General features: G+C 45.8%; 1 protein-coding gene and 1 long non-coding RNA gene across 5 annotated transcripts in view; one reads left to right on the top strand and one right to left on the bottom strand.

Annotated features, from left to right (window-relative positions):
- Positions 1 to 2913: 2913 nt before the first annotated feature.
- Positions 2914 to 25141, bottom strand: LOC310762489. Its single transcript, XR_014548020.1, has 3 exons — positions 25081 to 25141; positions 11568 to 16674; positions 2914 to 8493 (listed from the first exon to the last, which is right to left on the bottom strand). It is a non-coding gene; the product is annotated as an uncharacterized lncRNA (long non-coding RNA).
- The window catches only part of SLITRK3 (SLIT and NTRK like family member 3), a 40222-nt gene continuing 38972 nt past the window's right edge, over positions 24893 to 26142 (top strand). For 3 of the 4 annotated variants that reach the window (XR_014547958.1, XR_014547959.1, XM_083613182.1), the window contains exon 1: positions 24893 to 25823. The gene's annotated coding sequence lies outside the window, so the exon portion shown is untranslated. The remainder of the gene's footprint in view (positions 25824 to 26142) is intronic. The other variant, XM_083613180.1, reaches the window with a different exon arrangement.

Consider the following 26142-nt stretch of genomic DNA (forward strand, 5'->3'; position numbering starts at 1 on the left):
GACGTCCCTATTTTCGTTGGATAAATGTTGGAGTGTATGGAGTTATGTGACCTCTGAGTCAAGGAGATAAGTATCTATACAACCTTTAGAAGACATCTGAAGACAGTCCTGTATAGCTATTTTTTAATGCTTAATGTTTTATTATGTTTTTATATAAGTTGGAAGCTGCCCAGAGTAGCTGGGGTAACCCAGTCAGATGGGCGGGGTATAAATAGTAAAATAACTACTACTACTACTACTACTAGATAGGAGATCTGTATTTTTATCAGAGAGTTGTTGGAGGGTATGCAGCTAGGAAGAATGGGTCTGAGCAATTTTCCACATGTCCATTCTTTCTGGGTCTGAGTGGTTTTTCCATTTCCCCCACTACTTTCCCCAGGAAAACCTGCTCTTTACTGCTGAGTCAGAGCAAACGTCAAAACCCACAGGAAACCTGATTGATGTTTGCTCTGATTCAGTGGTAAAGAGCAGGTTTACTCAGGGGGAAGCAGCGGGAGAAGCAGAAGTGTGGACAAGGTACAACAGGAGCAGCACCTCAGCAGCATCTTGAGGGTCACAGGTCCCCCCTCCACTCCTGATTTATGCATTCCTTAATAGTCTGTTCTATTGAAAAACTAACTAGGCAACTAGTGATGTATGGAAGTGAGAGCTGGACCATAAAGAAGGCTGATCACCGAAGAATTGATGTTTTTGAATTATGGTGCTGGAGGAGACTCTTGAGAGTGCCATGGACTGCAAGAAGATCAAACCTATCCATTCTTAAGGAAATCAGCCCTGAGTGCTCACTGGAAGGACAGATTGTGAAGCTGAGGCTCCAATACTTTGGCCACCTCATGAGAAGAGAAGACTCCCTGGAAAAGACCCTGATGTTGGGAAAGATGGAGGGCACAAGGAGAAGGGGATGACTGAGGACAAGATGGTTGAACAGTGTTCTCGAAGCTACCAGCATGAGTTTGACCAAACTGCAGGAGGCAGTGTAAGACAGAAGTGCCTGGTGTTCTCTGGTCCATGGGGTCACGAAGAGTCGGACATGACTAAATGACTAAACAACAACAACAACTAGGCACCGACAGTGCTATTTCTTAATACAGTTCCTAAAGAGGGAAGGGCGTTTGGGGAGGCTCTGCCCCACTAGAAATGTTTCCTGAAACACAGTTTTTCTTCTCTCTCACCTGTTGTATAGCTATAAAACTGCTAGCACATTTGCAAAGCTAAGCAGGATCCCATAGGGTTTCAAACTGGAAGGGGAGCCATGTGTTGAGATTCCTGCATTGCAGGGGGTTGGACTAGATGGCTCACAAGATCCCTCCCAAGTCTACAGTTCTATGATTCTATGCTTCATACTGTATATCACACAGCTCCTCTCCTGCCTGTACAGTGGTACCTCAGGTTAAGTACCATATTTTTCGTCCCATAGGACGCTCCGTCCCATAGGACGCACCTAGTTTTTTGGGGGGGAAATAAAGGGAAAAAAATTTCCCTTTATTTTTTTCCAAAAAGCAGGTCGGAGAAACCGAACCAGGTCGAGGAACAGCGGGATGGCGGCGCTGCGCCTCCCTGCTGTCCCCCGAGCTTGTGGGGCTGGCCGATGTCTGCCCAGCGCGCGGGGCACTCTGCTTCAGGGTGCCCACGCGCCAGGTGGCAGGCTGCTATCCGCAGCGTGGGGAGCCCTGCAGGGAACTCCTGCAGGGCTCCCCACGCTGCGGATGTATGCCCGGCGCAAGGGGCGCTCTGCTTTAGGGCGCCCCGCCCGCTGGGCGGCAGACTGCTATCCGCAGCATGGGGAGCCCTGTGGGGAACTCCTGCAGGGCTCCCCACGCTGCGGATGTGTTCCCGAAGCGCCGGGCGCCCTGAAAGCAGAGCGCCCGACGCTCCGGGAAGCAGGCTGCTATTCGCAGCCTAGACATCCCTGCGGGACCTCCCACAGGGCTGCCTAGGCTGTGGATGTGTTCCCGAAGCGCCGGGCGCCCTGAGAGCAGAGCGCCCAATGCTCTGGGAAGCAGGCTGCTATCCGCAGCCTAGACATCCGTGCGGGACCTCCCACAGGGCTGCCTAGGCTGTGGATGTGTTCCCGAAGTGCCGGGCGCCCTGAGAGCAGAGCGCCCGACGCTCCGGGAAGCAGGCTGCTATCCGCAGCCTAGACATCCCTGCGGGACCTCCCACAGGGCTGCCTAGGCTGCGGATGTCTTCCTGAAGCCTGGAGAGTGAGAGGGGTCGGTGCGCACCAACCCCTCTCGCTCTCCAAGCTTCAGCGAAAGCCTGCATTCGCCCCATAGGACGCACCCAGATTTCCCCTTCAGTTTTGGAGGAGGAAAAGTGCGTCCTATAGGGCGAAAAATACGGTACTTAATTCGTTCCGGAGGTCCGTTCTTAACCTGAAACTGTTCTTAACCTGAAGCACCACTTTAGCAAATGGGGCCTCCTGCTGCCGCCGCACCGCCGGAGCACGATTTCTGTTCTCATCCTGAAGCAAAGTTCTTAACCTGAAGCACTATTAGCGGAGTCTGTAACCTGAAGTGTATGTAACCCGAGGTACCACTGTACTAGCAAAATGTTCTGGCAGAGGTGGGGGGACAATATTATGTAAGGCTAGGAAAAGTTCCTGGAATCAGATGCAGATGAGCGGAAGAAAACAGCAATAACCTTCTCTCATTGGGGTGCAGGCCAATCCTCTAGCTGTTCCCTTGGCTGCAATCCTCTTTTCAAAAGTGAGAAAAAATGTGAGTCATTCTGAGCGGCTGCTGTCACTGCCGCTTTGTTGGGAACAGCCTTCTTTGATCCTCAAAAGCATGAATTCCTCTGCTAGCTGTAACCTTTTCCTGGTTGCCGGCCAATCTCTGCACTGAGAGAATAGGACATGAAAGCGCCATCTGGGGGAACCTGCAGGCCTCTGCAGAAAATGAAACCAAGACCAGTTATTATGACAGAATATGAGATTCATCAGCTTCTTCAGTGGGTGGGAAGCTTGAGTTCTCAGTTTAGATTAAAAATCAACCCATGCAAAGCAGATTCTGTAGCGTGCATGGTGTAACTGAGTGCATTCAGCAGCTCTGTACCTCATCACAGATCTCTGCTGGAGGCCCTCACAAAGATGTTTAATTGGTAAATATTTGGGAAACAAAGATTTTTTTGCACCGAGGAGCAAATTTCAGCTGAGCTAAATTAGTGTGTCTCGAATGTTATGAAATCACACTTCTTTCTTCCCTGTGTTCTGATCTTCTCTGTGGGGGTCTGCACACAAATGTAAGCGTTACCACTGTTACCAGTCTCAGCATCTTAAAAAAAAAAAATCCTCGTGAAAATTGATAGATATTTTAACATGGGTTTCCCAAATATTCCTTTTTTGGTTTGGAAAGGCAACCTTCCCTAGTACTATGCAATTTTCCTATGCTGGTTTCACCAAAAAATATGCATTTTTTGCATAATTACATTGTATATGCATTTTTATACACATTACTTGACTTGAGAAATGCTTTATATTTTGGAGAAGTGTGATTTTTTAAAAGGGTGTTTGTGTTGAAATTTGTGCATTGTATTGGAAAGAGTGAATTTGGTAGTTTTGCCTTTAAATGTGACCATAATAATAATAATAATAATAATAATAATAATAATAATAATAATAGCTCTCCCATCCCCAATGGTGGCTGACATTTTGTTTTTCCCATTTTTGATTTTTGCATGTGAAGCACAGCATTGCTTTGGGACTTTATTTTGATGGAAGAACTGGTGGTCACCTCAAAGATCAGCTTACCTGTGGGGTGCAATATTTTTCTTGGGTGTCATTCCTTTCCCCAAATGCCCTGGAATGACACTACACTGGAGCATTCTGGGGGGAAATAAATGTCGGCTGCCAGGAGTGACTGCCAGTGTCTGCTCTACCAGTTTCCTTTTGTATCCAATGCTTCTTTCTTAATCATAAATTAGAGGGGAATGAACCAAATGGGCCCCACTTCATTCTGCTATTCATTGCAAAATAAATGTACATCCCTATATCTCTACTTACAGGAAGCTTTACCTTAAATGCATATAACAAACACACCCTGGGACATTGTTCATCCAACTGCATGTTCATAATTGCCTGCTGAAATCATGGAAGTATTTATACCACAAATGTTCTGGAGTGGTGTGGCGCTTCACATTTCTTGTGTTATTGGGCAAAAGTGCCGCTCCAGAGAGAGTGACATTGCCAAACAATTATTGCAGCAGAATGATGGGTGCTTGGTCCAGTATGAACCCACTACTAATGCACGGTGGCGCTGTGGTGTAAACCACTGAGCCTCTTGAGCTTCCTGATCGGAAGGTTGGCAGTTTGAATCCGTTCAATGGGGTGAGCTCCTGTTGCTCTGTCGCAGCTCCTGCCAACCTAGCAGTTCAAAAGCACACCAGTGCAAGTAGATAAATAGGTACCACTGTGGCGGGAAGGTAAACAGCATTTCCGTGCGCTCTGGTTTCCATCAAGGTGTTCTGTTGTGCTAGAAGCGGTTTAGTCATGCTGGCCACATGACCTGGAAAGTTGTCTGTGGACAAACGCCAGCTCCTTCGGCCTGAAAGCAAGATGAGCGCCACAATCCCATAGTCGCCTTTGACTGGACTTAACTGTCCAGGGGTCCTTTACCTTTTTTACCTTTTACCTGTGCCAATGACATGTTGTAGAATACACTTGCAAAAAAACAACCCATCAGTCTGGAAGGACGCTCTCAAATATGAAGTAACAAAGTATTGGCTTTGCTATATAAAGAAGCCTGAACAGTGTAAACTCTATCTATATGTTCTATCTATAAGCCCTATCAGTTTAATCAGAGTTAAATTCATGAGCTGTATCTGTCTACATGGGCACGTAACTGTAGGATGAGAGGATTTCCTTGTCAAACACAACCAATCAATTTTTAGAGAGAAGAACAGAACAGATATGTTCAAGGTTGCTGTGTTCTAAGGCAGCCTTCCCCCAACATGGTGCCCTTGAAAACTACATGGCCCACCAGCTTGCACAGGGTGTCAGGCAATATGGGAGTTGTAGTCCAAAATAATCGGGAGAGCACCACATTGAGGAAAGCTGTTCGAGGGCAATGGGATTCTGGTCAAGGTGATCAATCAAAGAGGATTTAAGATAAGAGCAGAAAGGTTGATAGGTCCTTTGGAGGTCATGCAGGCCTAAAAGAAGATCATTAATTTTTGCTTTCCTCCCAGTTGGCCCTTGGTATTATCTCAATCTAGAGTTTAACATGAGTTTTAAGATTGTATTAATCCATGATAAATGTTTATCTGAATGAACCCTTAGGAAAAGAAGGACTGCTGGCAATGAATCTATAGTTCTCTCCCCTCCCCAATTGTTTTAGAAACCCTCAGCTTTGAGACGACAGGGAGAAGGCAGATAATTTGCCAACAGTTCTGTTTCTGTGACGGCAAATCCATCATTCCAAATCAACTTAGTATGTTTGAGATACTTGAAGTTTGCGGTTGTATTGTTACAAATCTGCTTCGATTAGGTTTACCATGATATGACTTTGTGGTTTTTTTCTGTATTTCAATGAAAAGTCTCCTGGATTAATGTGCCCTCAAAGCTCTGTAAGCTGCTTTCCCTAAATGTGCTTTATAGGGATAATTCGTAAAACTGCATGAGATAAAACATTAATTATTGCTATGAAAACGGGACTGCATTGTTTTGCGCCGATCTGTTTTGATGCGCTCCTCCACTTCTTTACATGCATCCAAACAATCTGGGTGAAACTGAAAAGAAACTCAAAACATCACAAGGCTGTTTTTAACTGCAAATGAAAACCAGGAAATAAAACAATCCTTTGTTCGTTTTATCAAGCACACTCCAGCGCGCTTCATTCTGCACTGCCTTCCAACTTGCTTAAAACATGTACAAAATGGGTGCTCCAATTTCAATCGGATAATACTTTAAACCTCCTTTGTGCGAAACTCATGGAGCAGGCTCAGAAAGAGTTTGTCAGTTCATCGCCTAATACACTTTGGGCAAGCCAGCATATGCTGATGGTTCAATGGTAAAGGTTGAATATTCGGTTTTGTGCCACAGAATGCCTCAGACCCTTTTCCGGAACGAGGGCCACATTTCCTCGCGGGCCACTTTCCAGGGGCCACTTTGCAAATGGTGGGTGGGGCCAGGCAAAAATGACCAGAACAAGGGATGTGACTCTTACATCAAGCAATATTCCAGCCACACAGTTGGAGGTTTCAACACACACACTTCTCCACCCTAGCAAACACAAAACATTACAGCCAGGTAAAAGCATTCAAGGAGGGCGTGGGCAAAGGATGTGGGGTGGCCTGTGGAGAGGTTCAAGGGCTAGACAAAGACACTTGGAGGACCAAATTCAGTCCTCAGGTGCTACACAATGTGCACATCCACATATAAAAGGGGGGGGGGAACAATTTCTCCACTCCAACTGTTTTCAAACAAACTGCACACTTTAAGTCAGGGATGGGGCAGCTGCAGGTCTCTAGAATTTGTTGGACTACAACTCCCATCATCCTTGTCTACAGGCCATGCTGGCTGGCTGTGCTGGGAGATGGGGTCCAACTGCATCTGAAGGGTCACAGGTTCTGCCATCTGTCCTTTGGGTGCATGTACAATTGATGCTGCATGTTCTGCCCTTGGACAGACCATCAGCTTGTGCCAAGGGGCACATATTATTTTATTATTTCACTCATTATTTCATTTATGTCCCACACCCTAGCAACCATGCAGCACTAGCTAAGATAATGCACTTTGAAAAAAGGAACAGGACACCTTATCTTAGCTCAAGAATATTTTTTTTCCATTTCAGAACCGAGCTCACTGTCCTTTCACGCAAAAATACGTTCAGGGTTCCCACCCAGCTTTCTTTCAGCAGCAGATACCAATCTACTGTCTGCCCACCACGACCCAAAGCCGCCCATCTCCTTCATTACATGAAGGGTTTGGGGTGTTAAACTAGGACCTGGGAGACCAGAGTTTGAATCCCCACTCAGCCATGAAGCTCTTTGGGTGATCTCAGGCAGTCACTGTCTCTCAGGCAGACCTAACTCACAGGGTTGTTGTAAAGATAAAAGTTGAGCTCCTGGGAGAAAGTGGGATATAAATCACAAATGAATGAAAGTTGTGGTTTTCAGACTCAAAACCAGGAGGAGAGAGCAAGTCAGTCACTCACGTAGCTTCTCCGTCTGCACGCTACCTTAGTTTCTGATCATAAAATCAACACTATTCTTTTAGAAGTTCTAATATTTAATACATCACAAGTGTTTGCGAAATGTGGGGATTATTAAAAATTTTATAATACAATATGCCGCTGTGTTTATATATTAATACATTGGAACTCGTTAGCAACAACTGTTGTTAAGTAAGATGTTAAGATGTCTAATGTTGTGGTGTGAAGAGGTATGCTTGGACTGGTTCCAGTTTCTTTTATGGATCATTATTATTTGAATGACATGAGTGTGTTTACTGAAAGACTGATTAACGACTAGCTTTGACTGACCTCTGTGGAAATGCTCGCTTTGTAAAGAGAAATTAGAGGAGTGTGTTTATTTCAATCCCTAATGCAGAGAGAATAATTGTTGAGGGTGAATAAACACAGGGCCTAATTGATTACTTAGACAGCAAGAAACCCAATTAGGGGAAATGAAAAGAAGAAGGGATTGAGGACAGTTTGATTAATTTATTAGGGATCAATCTCTCTTAAAGGCTAAATATTGCTTTGCAATGATCAACACTCTTCAGCACATGGAAATGTATACATAGGTGGTCCTGACGTAAAGTGGGCTGCTTCGGGTGATAGTTTCTGGGGAACAATATATTTTGCATTTGTTTGTATTTTTTTTTAAAAAAAACAAGTTACTGAAAGAAAGTTGTGAGGAAGCTACATATATTTGATAGCATGGTGTGAGTATCTCTTCCTTAACCCCTGAGGAGTGGGGGCAGGGACTAGTCTAGTAGTGGACTGTGGGGTCTCAGATTTCACCGCCGCCCTATGTGTTGCCAAAATTCAGCACCCCCTTGATTTTCGCACTTCCTCTTAAATCATAGTTGTGGCTTCTCCACAGCGTCCCCAGGCTCCACACCCAGTGTGACCAAACCAGTTGCACTCTCCTAAATCTGCCTCTGACTAGTGCAAGATTCCTTGGGCATTGTTGGAGTTATAATGCTCTTATTGTTTTCTGTCTAAAAATACATTTTGTACTTCTGCAGCTCTTTGCACCCCCCCCCAAAAAAAGACCTGATGATACCTCCCTCTTGTGTGTGAATGGGACCTGCTATGATTGTGTAGGATTAAGTTCTGTAAGTGAAGGCTGCTGAATTTGACCTGAATCCTGAGCAAACATCCAGGTTGCTCTTTGGATGAGGTTTAGAACTTACCTTATCCAAATTCCTTTGAATTGTTCACTTTTGGTAAGTTTCTGTTTGAGGTCCGCCAGGCAATTAACTTTCACTGTTGGGTATGGGAAGATTTCCAGCAGTAACTCAAGTGAAGGGACAGCCACACTCTGTTCCTGGAAAAGGAAATATGAGTGTGTGTTTGTGTGTGTTTTCTAAACCAGCTCCAACAATACAGGTAGTTTTGTATGTGGTTGTGTTTTTTGTCATGATCTGTTGGTTTTTTTAGTGACTTTTCCAGAGATCATTTTCTCACCCAGCAAATTGTGAAATTTGTGCCTTTAGTTCTTGCGGAAAAGGATGCCCACTTCACACATAGGCCTGCATGACGGGTGTGTGGGAGCAGGTGTGTGTGTGTGTGTGTTAGTGTGTGTGTTAGCGATTCGCCGCCCTTCAGCTACCTTGAAGGCTGGGAGTACAACAGTATTACATCAAAATGATATGTGTGCTTCCAATCAATCATAAAATCATTAAAGGGCATTAAAAGGAATAACTCATTTGGCTGCAGAGAGCTCATGTGTGTGCCCTTGAATTCAAGAAGAGGGCACAGCCATGAGCCCACTGAGGCCAAACTCGTTACCTCTTTTAACACCCTTTAATGAAAGCAGTTAGAGCATGGATTTTAGTCACACTGAAACAATAGAGACAGTGGGGGGGGGAGCAAAGGGAAAAGAGTTTAGCTAGAGGGAAAGCTCCTTTCAATTCTTGAACTGGGCTCAGGAGCTTCCCATGCTATATGGGGGGGGGGGGAGAGACTCCTTAAAGGCATTAAAAAGAGGTTGTATCTTTGAGGCCAATGCTGAACACTGCAAGCCAGCTTCAGTAATGTCTGTGAAGGATAACAGCAACGGGAGACTAAATTTGTGCCCTGTAACAGAGGAAGTTGATAATTTCTGCAGCTCTGATGGGAAGATGCCTGATCATTCCCTGAGGGAATTATTTCTGCCTTTGATCCACACACAAAACTCATTTTCTCATCGAAAAGAGTTGCGCCTGCATAGCCATGGGAATGTATCACCCTAATAAAGGTCAATGAGATGTTCACACAAGGACCAAATGCAGGATATACTTGAACCGTATGAATAAGGAAACGTGATTGCTCAGGGTGGACAGAAGTGTTATAATCTGGTACTTAAAAAGGTAAAGGGACCCCTGACCACCTGACCATTAGGTCCAGTCATGACCGACTCTCGCTTTATTGGCCGAGGGAGCCGGCGTACAGTTTCCGGGTCATGTGGCCAGCATGACTAAGCCTCTTCTGAAGCACACGGAAACACCATTTACCTTCCCGCTGGAGCGGTACCTATTTATCTACTTGCACTTTGACGTGCTTTCAAACTGCTAGGTTGGCAGGAGCAGGGACCGAGCAACAGGAGCTGACCCCGTCGCGGGGATTCGAACCGCCGACGTTCTGATCGGCAAGTCCTAGGCTCTGTGGTTTAACCCACAGCGCCACCCGCATCCCTAATCTGGTACTTAAGTTGTCCCAATAGAAAAGAATGAAAATGTAGGCTGGTTGCCTGTAGCAAGAGTACAGAGCATCTCTACATCAAACCACATTTAGTGCCCAAGGCTGGCTTGACTTTCTTTACTTATGTCTTCCTCTTCCTTATCCTAACCTCCTTTATGAAGGAAATCATGGGATTTCCAGACAGGCTCCAATCCACACAATGACCAGACCTAGACCTGCTTAGCTTCAACGTGGTTGTTCCAATAATTTTGGAGGTGGGAGCCTGGTGGCTTAAGGATGGTACTCGGCAGTTCCAGCTAGGAGCCTGCCAGGATAAGAGTAGAGACTATCAGAAGACTGGTGAGGGCCAAGGATGGCAACAAGCTGGCCAGTGAAGAAGCTACTTTTCCTGTATTATAAACACTTACATATATGGGTCTATGAACTAAGCATGCATGCCAATGTCACAGTTTCCTTTTCTTCCAAAAATCACAGGGGCAAGAAGAGATCCTCTGGTGATAACATTTCTATTGAAATTGTGGCATTTTAAAATAGAGCAAGGGATGCGGGTGGCGCTGTGGGTTAAACCACAGAGCCTAGGACTTGCCGATCAGAAGTTTGGCGGTTCGAATCCCCATGATGGGGTGAGCTCCCGTTGCTCGGTCCCTGCTCCTGCCAGCCTAGCAGTTCGAAAACACGTCAAAGTGCAAGTAGATAAATAGGTACCGCTCCGGCGGGAAGGTAAACGGCGTTTCCGTGCGCTGCTCTGGTTTGCCAGAAGCGGCTTAGTCATGCTGGCCACAAGACCCGGAAGCTGTACGCCGGCTCCCTTGGCCAATAAAGCGATATGAGCGCCGCAACCTCAGAGTCGGCCACAACTGGGCATAATGGTCAGGGATCCCTTTATCTTTACCTTTAAAATAGAGCAACCACAGTAAAAAAAAATCTAAAATATACTGTGTTTATCTTACAGTTTTGGAAATCTCTTATATCAGTACTTTGAGGTTCGCTGAGTCTTGTTCCCTCCACCCCACCCTCCAAAATGTGTTGTATCCACACATTTGCTTTAGCTGTTGTTTTTTATGCCCGTGAAGCTTTGCTGCCTGAGGCAGAATAGCAAATGGAGGTCCCTCTCCCCCAAAACAAGGTGTTTTGTACACAAAGATACTTACTTCACCAAAGCTTTATTAGGCATTATGAATATGGGCCATCATAAAACATCCATATATAAAACTTTAAAATATATACAAAAACAGCCATGTAAAATATGTAATAATGAGGATTTTCATTGGAGTTTCTTCCCGCTAAATAGTGCCATTCACCACTCTAAGAGATACTATTGACAAAAACTCAGCCACCCTTGCAGTTACTTCCGGGTTAATGTCAAACAGATAGAATTTGATACTTTTCTTGTGCCATGATGCTAGATTACCCCCCAAAATTGGATAGCACGTGTTTGCGTAGCTATCTTTGTACACTAAGATGTCTGAGTTGTTTTGGCACCTTAGAAAGAAAATCCCACAAGTGCCTCACTCTGGAAGTAAATAATAATACTATGGTAATAATAAATTAAACAACAACAATTTGCTACCCCTATCAGGTCACCCAAAACCAGCTCCTTCCTTCTGCCTAATGGTAGGGCCCTTCCTCCTGGTATCACCACAGGGGCCAGGTAGCTGTTCCTTGCTTTGCTTGAAAGCTCTCACCTTTTCTCCATAGGCCCAAATGTTGCCCACTTACTTTTGTGTGTGTTGAACTGGTGGCAATGAAGCCATCTTTGCTGCTTTCTGAGCTGGGTCTGTTTCAGCTGGAACACAGTGAGTCAGATTCTGAGAGAATGTTACTCGTGGGAGCATTTTGGATAAATTTAAAACCTGCTCCATGTGATAAATGAGCTAATGGAAGAAAAAGAAGTGGGGGGCGGGGACAGGACACCCAACCAACAGATTGATGTTTGTAACAGATTTTTTTCCTCGGGACTGAGACAATATGTAGAACAATGGAAGTGGGTCTCCTTGAAGCAAACGGGCACAGATGTATGTATCCAAGTAAGTAATGATAGGGCTAGTGTTTCAGGGAAAATTTCAATCCATAAACATAACATGACAGAAGAGACACTCAGGGTCAAATTAATCCTTATGGCAAGTATAACATAAGGCATAAGACCAGACATAAGATACTGGTCACTGTGTTTGCCGTTGGCAAGTCAGAAATCGTTTTTTGAAGCAGGCAAATGTCAATACTGTTGCCATCTGAGAAGCCAGTTCAAACATTCCTTGAGTCAGCTGTTCAGAAATAACTGATTCATGTGAGTAGACTCATTGCGTGAGCAGTGTCATGACAGAGAAGGCATTATCAGAATGGAACAGCAGCTTCTTCCATGAAAATCAACACTGAGTTCCCAATACACCCTTCTCACAGAAGAACTAGCTCCTTTGAGAGTTTCTACTTCAGCATTCTTCATCTGCACTTACTGACTGACCCAAATAACACGCCCTATGTTTGTGTGTGTGTGTGTGTGGTTCTTGCGTTGAGGAAAACTCAACTAGAGTTCCCATCTGGACAACTTCTGGCAGCCACATCTGGGCAGGGCCAGAGGCAAAAAGTGGGCAAAGCAATGAATGTCAATTTTGTATACAAAACTAGTTTCCACACGCACTCACACATGCTTCTCTATCCTCTGTCCAGGCAACCAAGAGGTATTACCAGAGTTCAAGAACACATTTCAGTCAGGGGGAAAGCAGTGTGCAAAGCTGGGCTGGTGAAGGGTATGGCATGAGGGGTGTGGCTAAGGAGCACCTGGAGCTTGAGTACAGTCCAAGGAGCCAGATAGAGGGACCTGGGCGCTACATTTGGGGCCCATGCCGGAGACCCCCTCTCTTTGACTTTTTTCTTTATATATTTCCAAAATAGGCAAGTCACTATCTGTGTAAGCAATTGTTTAGAACAGTGGTTCCCAATTGGTGGTCCGCAGACCCCAGGGAGTCTGTGTAACCCACCCAGCGGGTCCATGGCACCATTCACATAACAAAACTAGCAAAACCAAATTTTTGTTTACCTTAGCACAGTATGGGAGTAAAAAAGATCAGGGAGAAGCAAAGCAGCTGTGAGCTTTTCTCTGCAAAACCAGACTTTCATGCATTCCCAGTGAGATGTAGCGTGACTGGGGTAATTTAGTAATTTTAGAGGGTGAACATTACTTTTTGCAAATTTATTCAGTGAAGGGTCTTAAAAATACGTTTTGGGGTATAAAGAATTCAAATCTGCTATCATTATTTTAGTGACTGAACAACAATTGGGTTGGTAAGTCTACATTTGATTAAAAAGCACATAAACTGTTCCTGGAAAGCCAAAGAATTTTAATTTACCTTCTGAATATGTCAGATCATTCTTAACAATAATAGTAAGTACTTGGCAATCATTTTGACACAATTTCTATGCAATTTTACACGTTTTACTTACCAAGCAAAACTAAATTATATTAATTTAACCTATATATTTTGAATTCCCAGGTCACGTTACAACTTTTTCAGCACCCCTCATTTTTTGAATTTGGAAATTTCAACATTCAACATGCCCTATACGCAGTACGGAGTGGGGGAAGCCTGGTTGTCTGAATGCATCCTGAGAACACAAGACAGAATGCAAAAGGCCTGGTGAAGAGGTAGTGACTCATCATGTGCTCAGTTCTGTGCTACATCATGCCATGTGGCATCACTGTTTCCTCTGAGCACACTTGATTCTGACCAGGAGTGGAAGGAACTGGAGGAGGAGGAGGAGGAGGAGGAGGAGGAGGAGGAGGGAAGGAAGGAAGGATATTACGGAACCAAGCCCTTTTGGTGAACCCCCATCCCTTCAGTTTCCCAAGCAGGAGACCCTGAGGATGCTTCTTCTCCCAGAGGAAGATCCAGACAGCAAGGAGGATCCAGTGCCGTCTTCCAGGGAGAGGTGGCACATCAAGAGATTCAGTCCACTAGACATAGCATCCACCTGCAGGCCAGGAATTCCCACTGGGACAGGGGTTCTTGAAAATAACTGGAAATTCTCCACCTCTGCTTAAAGGTTGGGTGGGTAAGCATGGAAACTTGTTGGAACAATATCACAGCTCCTGAGCAGTCTTGGAACTCTACTAATCTCACACCCCTGAACCTTGATCCTTACTCCTGGGCCAGACTTCTTTGTTTTTTAAGACCTCCAGGACTAGATTTTGCTCTTTGCTTGCCACTGAACTTGTACCATTAGATTGCTCCCCCCCCCCTTTTTAACTTTGAGTAAAAATGACACATATCAGTGGTTTGGATCAGGAGACAAGATACATTGCTTCTTGGCTGACCCACAGTGTCAAGGCAACCACCACAGACCGTGACATTGCACTGTGGCCAGCCAAAATGCTCTAGGCCTCACCGATATTGGGCTTTCTTTTGAGAATCAGATTGACATTTACAGAACCTCTGATCTTTGCATATGTGACAGCTCACAATGGACATCACTGATGGACATAATATTGGTTATCCTATACCTGCAGTCCAAGATGCTGTGTTAACCTAGGATTCTACTAGGCTGTGTGCTGTATCTTGCTTAAGGCTCCTTCTCTCAGACTGGAAGCAGGAGACCCAGCCGTGCAGATTCACCCTGATGTGCCAGCATTGCAGCTTGAAGGATCAGGCCATGAGAGAATGACCTGGACAAAAAAGAAATGGCTTCAGGATACTGTCTAGGTGAGCATTTGTGGAGCATTAAGAGATGATCGCCTGTCAGGCAAAGGGATTGACCCAGATCGGGGGAAGAGTGTGGAAGAGAATTTTAATGAATTCCTGCGGCGTTAAGACTATGCGGAGCAGAAAAAGAGCTTTGAGTTATGCATGGTGGCACAATAAAGCACACTGCAGGGAAGTCCAGCGCAAGGCCTCAGTGAGGTGAAGCTTGATGAAAAGATAGAGGGAAATGAGGATAAAGCTGGCAGAAACAGCCCCTCTTCAGAACCGTGACGTTCAAGGCAATGGTTTCACATGTGATGCTAAGAGCACAATTTTCAAGCAATGTGTAAGTTGGCCAACTGCATTCCCTGTGGGCACATAAGTAACTAGGCCAGTTCACACCTTACTGCTGGACCAGAGCTGCTATTGAAAAGCTGCTTCCGTTTGGCCAGGAGGTACCCTGGATCAGTATTCTTCAACTTTGATGACCTTTCCAGATGATGTTGACCTACATCTTCCATCATCCCTGGGGAGGATGGGAGCTATAGCACAACAACTTTTGAGGCCCTAAGGTTAAAAAAAACCACTGGCCTGGATTGTTCGATTAGTTCCTACACCAGCATCCCCAATGGAGGTTTAGTACCAGTTTGAAAACTCAGTGTACCACCCAGGTACTCCATGATAGGATAGATGCTCTTGGGCAGACCCAACTCCTCCTACCAAGTGGATGAAGATCCTGGCAATGGGGTAAGGTAAGGTTACCAGACGTCCCTGTTTCCCTGGGACAGTCTCCGGATTTACAAATCAGTCCCCTGACAAAATCCATCCATTTAATAGGAAGTTGAAAAGTGTCCCCGGATTCATTGAAAAAAATCTGGTAACCTTAAGGTAATGGGGAGGTTGGTCCATGGCATGGAATACGAGCAAGGCGGGAAAACATGGGAAGAGAAGGAGCATGACCTGGAATTTTATAGGCGTGCATTGTGCAATTTCTTATTAACTGTTCAAGACACTTCTCTGCTGCTCTGGCTGGTTATTCTGTAGCTCCATTCTTTTACTAGAGTTGACAGCAGGTGGTAGGCTGGATCCCAGCCTAATATTTCTGGGGTGCTGGATTCATGATCTACTATAAGTTCACATTCTGACCCTTGTGTGCATTACTCCTGTGAAATGGAAGGTGTCATTCCTGCTCTCCCTTCAGAAACAACCAGTAGCAACATATGAATTAAACTCAAGTGACAAGAAGCTGTGTTGTATGAACTTGGACCAATACCTTTTATCTTGGGAAGTCCCTGTAGGCAATTGATGGGAGACCTGCAGCTTGCCAGATCTTGTTGCACTCAGGAGTAGATGTTGTGGTGGAGCACTGATGCTCATCTGACCTTCTAACAGCTGAGCTACTGTTGCTTATTGGGAAGGAGAGAGGGGGACAGCAGGCAGGTCGGTGTGGTGCAAACACTCCAGCAGGGGCATCAGATTGGCTCTGCCAGCCGATTTGCACTGTGCCAACCATTTGCACCACCTCACCCTTCCCTTCCTTCTTCCCAGTAAGCAACAGTGACTCAGTTGTTGGGAAGAGAGTGCCAACCCCACCACTGCACCGTCTGTTACTGGTTGGACTGCAGTTCCCATTGGCCATGTTGCCTGGAGCTGATGGGAGTCGGAGTCCAACTATAACTTGAAGGACAGAGGTTCCCCGCCCCTCCTACAAACAGTTTTTCACACAAAGACTTGAAGCTGGCTAATGCTAGAACCGTTTGGGTGTTACTAGTGGGTAAAGGATGGGCAAGCAGTATTGCACCCACTGGCTCTGCCGTTGTTTTGCACATCCAGCTCAACATGGGCACCAAGGCTCTGTCTGCATGATTGCATGTAGACCCTGCAATGCGGAAAGGCATGGAGCCAGTGAGCATATTCCATTTTTCTCCTGATTCACCCAGTTCAGTCTGCACTGGGGCAACGTGATCTGCAGAGTCCATGTAGCCAACTAGATCTGCAGTGGCTGTCCATAGGCAGGGCTCTTTTCTGTCTTTGTTGCCTAAAGTCCTTTCCCTTGAGATTCATCCTGGGACCTTGGTTCTAGCTGCAAAGGGTTGCCATACATCCAGGAATTCCCAGACACGTCCTCTTTTGGAGTCCTACATGCCCACCTGGGGAGAATTTTAAAGCAAGTGTCCTGGATTTTGGATATATATATATATATATATATATATATATATATATACCGGTAAATGCACAGGTAGCTCTGGTTTGGACTCTGGCTCTGGCATGGGCAACCTGGGCTCTGGCGATGGTGACGGCAGCCCAAACTCTAGCATGGTTGAACTGGGCTCTGGTTCAGGCTCTGGCTGTGGTGTTGGCGTCCCAGGGTCTGGTTCAGGCATGGGCACTGGTGATCCGGACTGTGGCTGTGGTGTGGGCAGCTGGCTATCAGGCGATTGCCCTAAATTGTGTCCAGATTTTGACCTCTTGAAATATGGCAACCCTAGTAGCACCAGCTATGTTCTACAACTGAGCTATGGGGACAGAGGTTGACTGACTTCCATTGTTGGGATAGGGACAGAATTACCTTCCAGATCTGATTGGCTGTTTACCCAGATTCTATTTATGCTGTGGTTCCTTTCTGTGCTTTGTGAACCAAAGAGCTGGCAGTATGGGGACGGATGGACTTTGGGGTCCCTTGCCAATCCTTGTGATCCTCACAAACCATGGCTAATAGCATCTTTGAAACCATTGCTTCCCTAAAGTAAGAATGAGAAATAGATTGAAAGACACACTACCCTGGTTTTAAACATATTTATCAAATAAAGTAGCAATAATGAAGATGGTGATGATGAGTGGTATATTCTATAGAAAATATGAATGGCTCAGTAGACTGGTAATTAGATTTGAAGCCTTTCACCTCTTACTCAGTAGTTTGAAGCTAGCTCAGGTCACTACTGACTCTAAGGCATTATCACATGATTAATGCCCTATGAAAACCGCTGGAGGTTTTCATCTAGTGACTGCTTCTGTCCCCGTTTAACTCCCAGAGAGCTTTGCCATTATGTGGTACTACCTCTAAGTTATACCTTTGACTGACAATCTGCTTCCTTCTGCACAGTGAACTTTCTTCCGCCCTGCTCTCTAAGCATATATTCAACTGCCTGTGAACCTTAGAAGTGGGCCTCACTCAGTCATCCTTCTCTTATTCTTTTGATTATTCAAAATGCACATTTCTGAAATATAGTGGTACCTCGGGTTACATACGCTTCAGGTTACATATGCTTCAGGTTACAGACTCCACTAACCCAGAAATAGTACCTCGGGTTAAGAACTTTGCTTCAGGATGAGAAGAGAAATTGTGTGGCGGCGGCATGGCAGCAGTGGGAGGTCCCATTAGCTAAAGTGGTGTCTCAGGTTAAGAACAGTTTCAGGTTAAGAACGGACCTCCAGAACGAATTAAGTACATAACCAGAGGTACCACTGTACTAAGCCTGAGAACTCTGCTATTCTGATTGTTTTGCTGCCGCATGCATTATTCGAAAATTGGAATGTCAATGTTCCTTCAACGTTTGCATTGGTAATCCTGTATGCTGGATAATATTATTGTTATCATCATCATCATCATCATCATCATCATCATCATCATTACTGTTAGATTAGAAGCTTAAAAAGAGTCCTTTTGGGTCAGAACCTGAATAGCGGTTACACACTGATACAGGATGGCTCAGCACCCCAAAATTCCCCCCAAAGCCAACTTGTGACAAGATTTTCATTTGAACAATGGGTTGCATGGATTGTTTTCAGAGGAACAAAGCCTCAGGTTGAGGATGCATTCACTTTTTCAAACAGCTGAATGAAAATCTGGAATAAACCCGGAATCTGCTAACCACCTTGGAAATGACGCTTTCCACACTACATAAGGGAATTTGAGTGACCTCCATACCTGTTGGGTCAACAGAGCCCTCAAAGCCCCAGGGAGCAAGTTGCCTCTGGCAGCTCCCCCCAATTCTTTGTACTTCGCCAAATGAATCAGCTTCACGATTCTCTCATCTTTCACCCTCCCACTTGGAACTGCCACATGCTCCCCTGCTCGGATGAATCTCATCTCACCACTGAACGGAACCCACTCTGTTCTCTCCACACAGAACGTGCCTGCGAAGCTACATACTCATGCTTGTGCTGTGGATATTATTAGAAATGCAAATAGACCTTGAAATGCTGCATTGGGTGCATGAAGCTTGCCTCTTCCCAAACACAGACTTTTCTGGCTCTTTCTGAGCTCACCTTTCGACACAATGAAATGATCTGACAACACAGTTGTGCCTCACTATGTTTTCTCTTCGCTTTTGATGAGAGATAGTGCTGGAATGGGTAAGAGGGTCTGCCCCGGAATCATTTTTGAATGCAAAGATCTCCTCTCTGACATCTGCAGTAATACGACGATGACTAGAGAGTGTCTGGCCATGTGCAGAGTACCGGTTCCTCTCTAATAAAGAACTACAAGCTGCCTCTATATATCTGGTGTCAGAGGACAGGCCATCTAGGTCAGAGGCCTACTGTGTTATTGCAAATTAGAGAGTCAGGACCAAATTAGCTGAGTTGGTGAATGGGTGGTGGCCTCTGTGGCTATATCAAGTTTTGCACTCCTATCTCTTAAACACCTAGAAGAACTTGCCTCATGTCATGCCATCATGATAGTCCACCATTTTCCAATGGTGTAGAGCAGCCTTTCTCAACCTGTGGGTCCCCAGCTGTTGTTGAATTACAACTCCCATCACCCCTAGCTAGCAAGGCCAGAGCTCAGGGATGGTGGGAGTTGTAGTCCAACAACATCTGGGGACCCACAGGTTGAGAACTGGCGGTGTAGAGCATTTTTCTTCAACCTGGGGTCCCCAGATGTTGGTGGAATACAACTCCCATCATTCCTTGCTACTGGCTAAGCTGGCTAGTGATGAGGGGATTCTAATTCAACAATATCCAGGAGGCCCAGGGTTAAAGAAGTCTTAAAGAAGGAGAAAATCAAGATAAAGAAATGTTGTGGAGGAGAACAGGGCTGTTAATTGCTACTAGACAAACTGGATGCATGAAAACTCAGCATGAGAGGTAGTATACCTTTGAATATCAATTGCTGGAAATCACAACAAGGAAATCACAACAGACCAACTCGTGGTCTGCTTGTAGTCTTCTCTGCCAGGCCACCATGGGAAACGAATTGCTGGACTAGACTGGCCTTTGACCTAGTTCAATAGAACTTTTCTTATATTCTTTAACTTTCCTGCTAGACAAGCTATGGGAACCTGTGATAAATATTGTTGAGAAACATTGGTTTGTCTGAATTCACAGTCACCGTTGGCACCTGGTTGGCTGCTGTGATATATGGGATGCTAGAATACACTAGTGGCCAAAATTGTGGAAACCTTTTGGGGAAAGTGTATTTCTGAGGTTTGGTGGCTCATAGCACCTGATGCGCTCTCTAAACACTCATGCTCATTGGCTACGTTCAAATGAAGGAAAGCTACAGTATATCAACCTAAGCAAGTTGTGCTTCCCTTTTCTGGTTATTTTACTATAACTTTTTATAGAATACAGATAATTGAACAAACTTTGTTGCATTACATTCTTCATTAAATTATCTTTCCATTGATATATAACTTTATGGTATTACTATAAAAAAGTGGTGTTATGAGCCATCAAACCTCAGAAATACACTTTTCCCAAAAGGTTTTCACAGTTTTGGCCACCATTGCAGATGGCCTTGAACCCACAGGACTCTTCTGAAGTTTTCAGGATCCATGGTTGAATGACATAAACCAGCACTGATTCATCTAAACATTTGCCCTGTAGAAGCCATGAGAATGCTGGTTTGGGAGAGGCAGGTGGACCCAGGGGCTAGGCTGGTAGAGAAAGCCATTATAATTCAATACCTTTTAAAGGAGGGTTAGACAACTTCATGAAGGAAGGATCTATCAATGACTACCAGTCATTAACCACCAAGTTCATTGGCAGTATCCCACTCAGCACCAGTTGTAGAGGATTAACAGTAGGAGAAGCCTATTGCTTTCATGCCCTGTGGGCTTCCTGGAGGCCTCAGGTTGGCTGGTGGGAAGAAGGATGCTAAACTCAATAAACCTTATATCTGATCCAGCAGCATGGTGCAGTGGCTAGAGTGCTGGACAAGGACCTAAAGATCACAATTACAATCTTTACCCAGCCATGAAGCTCACCGGGTGACCTTGGTCAGCTACTGCCTCTCAGCCTCATGTACCTCACAAGAAGGGGGTTAAATGAGAACCATGGACACCACATCTTGAGAACCTTGGAGAAAGAGGTGGGGCATAAATGCAAATAAATAAGAACATTAAGAAGTGGGACATGCACCTTGTGAACTAGATTGTGTTGCCACTGGGCTTCTTGTGGAGCCTGCCTGCATTAATAGCAACAGCACCGGTGAGGCAGTCTTCTGCCAGCAGATCTTTGGGTGCTTGCAAATGCCCCGACCTTGTCACTCCCTAGATTCATCCCTGGCATAGTTCCTTCCTCCCTTCAGCTGCTTTATCTTCTCCACTGCTTGGTGGTGAGCTTCCCACTCCTCTCTCCCTCTCTCCTGGCGATCTTCCCCAAAGAAGTGTCAGGAGAGGAGCTGTTAGGAAAGGCAACGAGTTGCTTTTACAGAGCAGATTGAATGGAGCATTAAACGACTGCATTAAGGAGGACTGCAGTGAGGCTAATGGTGGCCTCCGGTGGAAATGCAATGCTCTAATAATGCTCTCAGAAAAGGGGCACTTCCCAGGCCAGATCCCTTATCTGGTTCGTGCAAAAGGGTGCCCAAAGGTGATCCTTTTAGAAGGCTGGGCAGGGTCACCTGAACATCATAATTAAGAGGGGAGGTTGCCAAAAGAGGGTTACTATTTCCAGCTGCAACTCAGGGAGATCTGCTGATAATTATGGTTTCCTGCTAATCTAATTTTTACCATGTCAGTATTCTTTTATTTCCTGGAAAGACAAGGCATTTATTCAGATTCATAACCTGCCCTCTCTCTGCTGAGGCTCGTGGCAACTGATAGCAATATAAAAATAGTGGCCACAAAGCAATCAATAGTTTTTAAACATCAGCAACAGATAGATGGATGAACGGGCTGGAAAGGCAGCACAGCATAGATTAGTTTTAAAAAGAAGCAGCGGCAGTCATGATTCTATGTTAGCAGCACCATCATCAATAATAATAATAAATATATATTTCAAGGTCAGTAGGACCCTAAAGGGCATACATGCTAGAGTTGTGTGTTTTGTTTCCTAATATCACAAAAAACCCCACACCATTTTATTTCATATAGTCAAGGATCAATTGTTTTATCATGAATATTTTTGATGAGATTATATAAGGAACAAAATACTCTCAGAGGGATGGGGTGGCGGTTAGTAATGCAGTACACCAGGGGAAGATTCAGTTCTATGTTTACCTCTGTCAGGGATTTCCTTCTTGTGAGTGTAGCATGTAGGTTCAAGGAATAGACAGCAGCTCTATATGTTTGGGACAGTCAAATGATGGTCTCAGGATCTACCTGGCTCCCAAACTTCTTGCTGGGCTCTGAGCATAGTCCCTCAATGCAAAGACCTCCATCCTTGCTATGCATCTGAGCTGGTTTCTTCCAAATCACACAGGTCCTTCTCTTCACCATCCCTCAGGATGAGCCACAAGAGATTCACTCAGAGATCTCCCCTCACGGCCTCAGGTGATAATGAAGGCAAATGGCAATCAGTGTGCCACAGTGGTCAGAGTGTCAGATCGGGACCTGGCAGACCAGGGGTCCAGTTCTCACTTGACCATGAAGCTCACTAAGTGACCTTGGGCCAATTGCTCTCTCAGCCTCGCAGGGATGTTGTGAGGATAAAACAGGGAGGGCAGTGTTTATTACCTGGAGCTCCTTACAGGTAAGGTAGGATATAAATGTCATAATAAACTGATATATAGGGAGAGAGATTTAAAATGCAATGTATATAGAAACTCTTCTCTTATATAAGAGAGTTTGCTTGCTTATTTATTTCCACATTCCTCCAAGGAGCTCAATATAGCATACATGATTCTTTCATCATCACCCACCTTGTCGTGGACAGCTCAGTTGGTTAGAGCATGGTGCTGATAATGCCAAGGTTGCAAGTTCAATCCCTATATGGGACAACTGCATATTCCTGCATTGCAGGGAGTTTGATTAGATGATCCTCAGGGTCCCTTCCATCTCTACAATTCTATCTACCTATCATCTATCTGTCATCTATCATCTCTCAATAAAATTCAAGGTAGGCCAAGCTAAGCAACAGCAACTTGTCCAAGGTTAATCCATTGAACTTCAGGGCTGAGTAGGGATTTGAACCCAAGTCTCCGCAATCCTAGCCCACAACAATGACCATGGCACTACAAACAGCCCATGCTGTTCTAAGCTAGTGAGTATGACCAATATCTTCAGACCTAGCTCAATTCAAAAGATGGCTCCTGTTAAAACAAAACAACAACAACAACAATCATGTTACTAATCAGGACCAAATATCTACCCTGCACTAAACATTCTGGAAGAACAACCTCTGTGTTAGCTTCAGACTGTGCCATTTTGTGATTGCAATGCATAACAAATGGGAATACCATTGCCTCCAAAGGAATATGATTCAAAGGGTGGGGGAAAACACACTGTTCTGGTGCTTCCAGAGAGAAACCTGTTTCTTTCTTTCAGGTATTGGGTATCAGGTGTGCTGGTTCAGCAGAACAGGGATCAGAACTGGTGGCATAGTTGCAAAAGAGGACCACACACACACACACACAATCATTTCCAGCTTCGCCTCAGTACTATCTCAGCAAGCTGATATCTGGACACAGCCCAAGGTAGAGTACAGCCCAAAAATGTGGATACTGTTCAGCCAAGAACTGAATGCACATAAACTTGAACTTGGATCAAGGTGAAAGATTCTGCTGAGCATTATGTTATTGTTACTATTATCACCATCCCACCCACACCATTGATTTAGATTCATCACCCAAGCTTCATCATGAATTCCCAAGATAGGTTGCAACAATTCTAAAGTAAAAAATAGTTAAATTACAGTCAAGAGAATGGGGTGGGTTCTAAAATGATGGGGGAAGCCAAGAATTCATTCTATGCTTTTGAAGAGAGGAATCAGAGCCAGTTCATTCTGCCAACAAGGATGGGCTGCACCTCAGATGGAGAGCACATGCCTTGCATGCCAAGGATGGACAGTACATGCCTAGCATGCAGAAGGTCCCAGGCTCAATCCCTGGCATCTCCAAGTCTGACTGGGAAAGGGCCCTGTCTCAAACCCTGAGGAGCTGCACACTGTAATTTAGATGGACTGATGAGGCATCTCCTGATGTTCACTAAGGATGTCCTACAGCATCAGGAGAAAAAGAAGAAATGTTTCAAGTAGAGGTATTCCAGGGGCTATGAAAGCCTGTGCAGTAGGGGATCTCTAGTTCACAGATGAGGAACCTAGCACTTTCTAAATTGTGTTGGACTCCCAACTCTCACTAGCCCTGGGCCACCCTCAGAGATGATTGGCGCTGGAGTCCATCAACATCCAGAGGACCTCCAGTTTCCCTGAAGTTGGGGTGGGTGGCAAGGAAATCCAAGTTGCTAAACCTTGTTTAGGGAAGCTTTTAATGTTTAATAGACTATTGTATTTAATGTATTTAAATTATGTATTGTATTTAATGTTTAATAGACTATTGTAGTTTAATATTCTGTTGGAAGCCGCCTAGAGTGGCTGGGGAAACCCAGCCAGATGGGTGGGGTATAAATAATAAATTATCATCATCATCATCATCATCCTGGAGGAGGAAATCACATCTCCCTGCCTTAAACTATCTCATTGGGTCGTTCCCCCCCCCACAAATTGGGCCCTTCAGAAGTTCAATCTCTGGTTTATCTCAGCAGGGGGGAGGAGGGGAAAGCTTTGCTCGGAAAAGTGGAGAGCTGCTGGTGGTTAGCGTAGACAACAGAGAGCAAGAGCAGAGTGAGTTGGTGCAAGGCACACCCTATGCAACACAGATAAATGAAGGTTCCCATTTTCTCATCGTCACCAGGGTGTGCATTTTTCATTCCTGATCATCAAGTGGCACTTGTGGTGTGCTGCAGGTGACTCCTTTTGGACGCCTCTGAGCTTCACCCTCCCATTCCTGGAAGCCCTCTCCGTCCTCCCATTCCCAGACCACCATAACCCTGAAGCTGTTTTACCTGAAAAACAGCCCATCTCCCCAACTCTGATTCCTGAGGAACTCTGACTTCTCCATGCAACTGAACTGCAGCAGATCTCCAAAAACTGCGGGCTTCCTTTGGTTTCCCCACTCCGCCCCGGTCCCCTCTTCAAATACAGCTGTTTAAAAGAGGCATCTCTCCCCTTCCTCCTTAAAGCCATGTTGTTTTCTGCCTGAGGCTGGGACGAGGAGCTGACCTGCTCTATCCTGTGCACAAGAGATCCACCCACTAGTACCATCTCTCTCTCTCTCTCTCTCTCTCTCTCTCTCTCTCTCTCTCTCGATACATCAGACAAGAAGAGAAGGATACAAGCGAGCAAAGCAAGCAGCTGAAGGCTGATGTCCCACCTCCAGACGACTCCAGGAGGCTCCGGGCAGAGTTTCCCCTCCTCGCCGACAGATGAGAGAGGTGGAGGAAGCCAGGCGCCCAGATGCGTGATCCAGAGATCCGGTACCCGGGATCCGGCTCGCCCAACCCTCCTTTCCCGCGTCTCGGAGGGAGCCACGCGATTGCTCTGTGAAGCTTAAGGCAGCGGCGGCAGCAGCGCCCTACTGGAGCGAGGCGGTGCGCTTTCGCCTCGGAGGCGCCATGCCCAGCTTGGGCGCCGCGCACCCGGCGCTCTTTCCTCTGATGCGCCTTCGCTTTTCCTGGCTCTCTCCTCGCCGTCGATCCCCGACGCTTCTCTCCTGCTGGGCAAAATTTGAGTGGGGGAGAGAAAACCGCCTCGACGAAAAAGGATTACACCGGCGAAGCAGACAGCCGCGTTGGGCTGGGGAGGGGCGCGTGAGGGTGTCTCCGTGCGCGCTCGAGGGCGCGCGCGCGCCTGGGTGCGCGCCTCGCCGCTGAAATGCAGGCGGCGGGTCGGCGAGGCTGACATGGACCCGGGGCACGCTCCGCGGCCCGCCATGGGGGTCAGCGAGCCGCAGCCGCTCCGGAAAGGAGAGGAAGAAGCTCGGCAAGAGTGCCTCCTCCGTCGGCCCGCAAAGCCACGCCGCCCGGGGAGACCCGGGGAGCTCCGCCTCGCAGCCAGCCCGGCGCTCGGATCTCCTTAGGTATTTGCTGTCCTTCCTGGGTTTTTTGCGCCTTCGCTTCTTGATCTGGCGGAGGGATGAGGCGCGATTGCGGGGTTTGGCCACTGTGTGTGTGTGTGTGTGTGTGTGTGTGAGAGAGAGAGAGAGAGAGAGAGAGAGAGAGAGAGAGAGAGATGCGATGTTTTTGTTGCCATTGTTGCTCGCTTGCATTTGCAAGACGCACCCCCCCCCCCCAAGGATCTGGAAGGAAGACCCTTAAAATAATAACCAAGCCAATGTTCTTCCAATGTATACATTGTCACCAGCCTCTTTTCTGTTATTATTTTAGTGTCTTCCTTTC

The sequence above is a fragment of the Podarcis filfolensis genome (assembly GCF_964270895.1).
Source record: "Podarcis filfolensis genome assembly, chromosome: 5".
In the NCBI taxonomy this organism is placed as follows: domain Eukaryota; kingdom Metazoa; phylum Chordata; class Lepidosauria; order Squamata; family Lacertidae; genus Podarcis; species Podarcis filfolensis.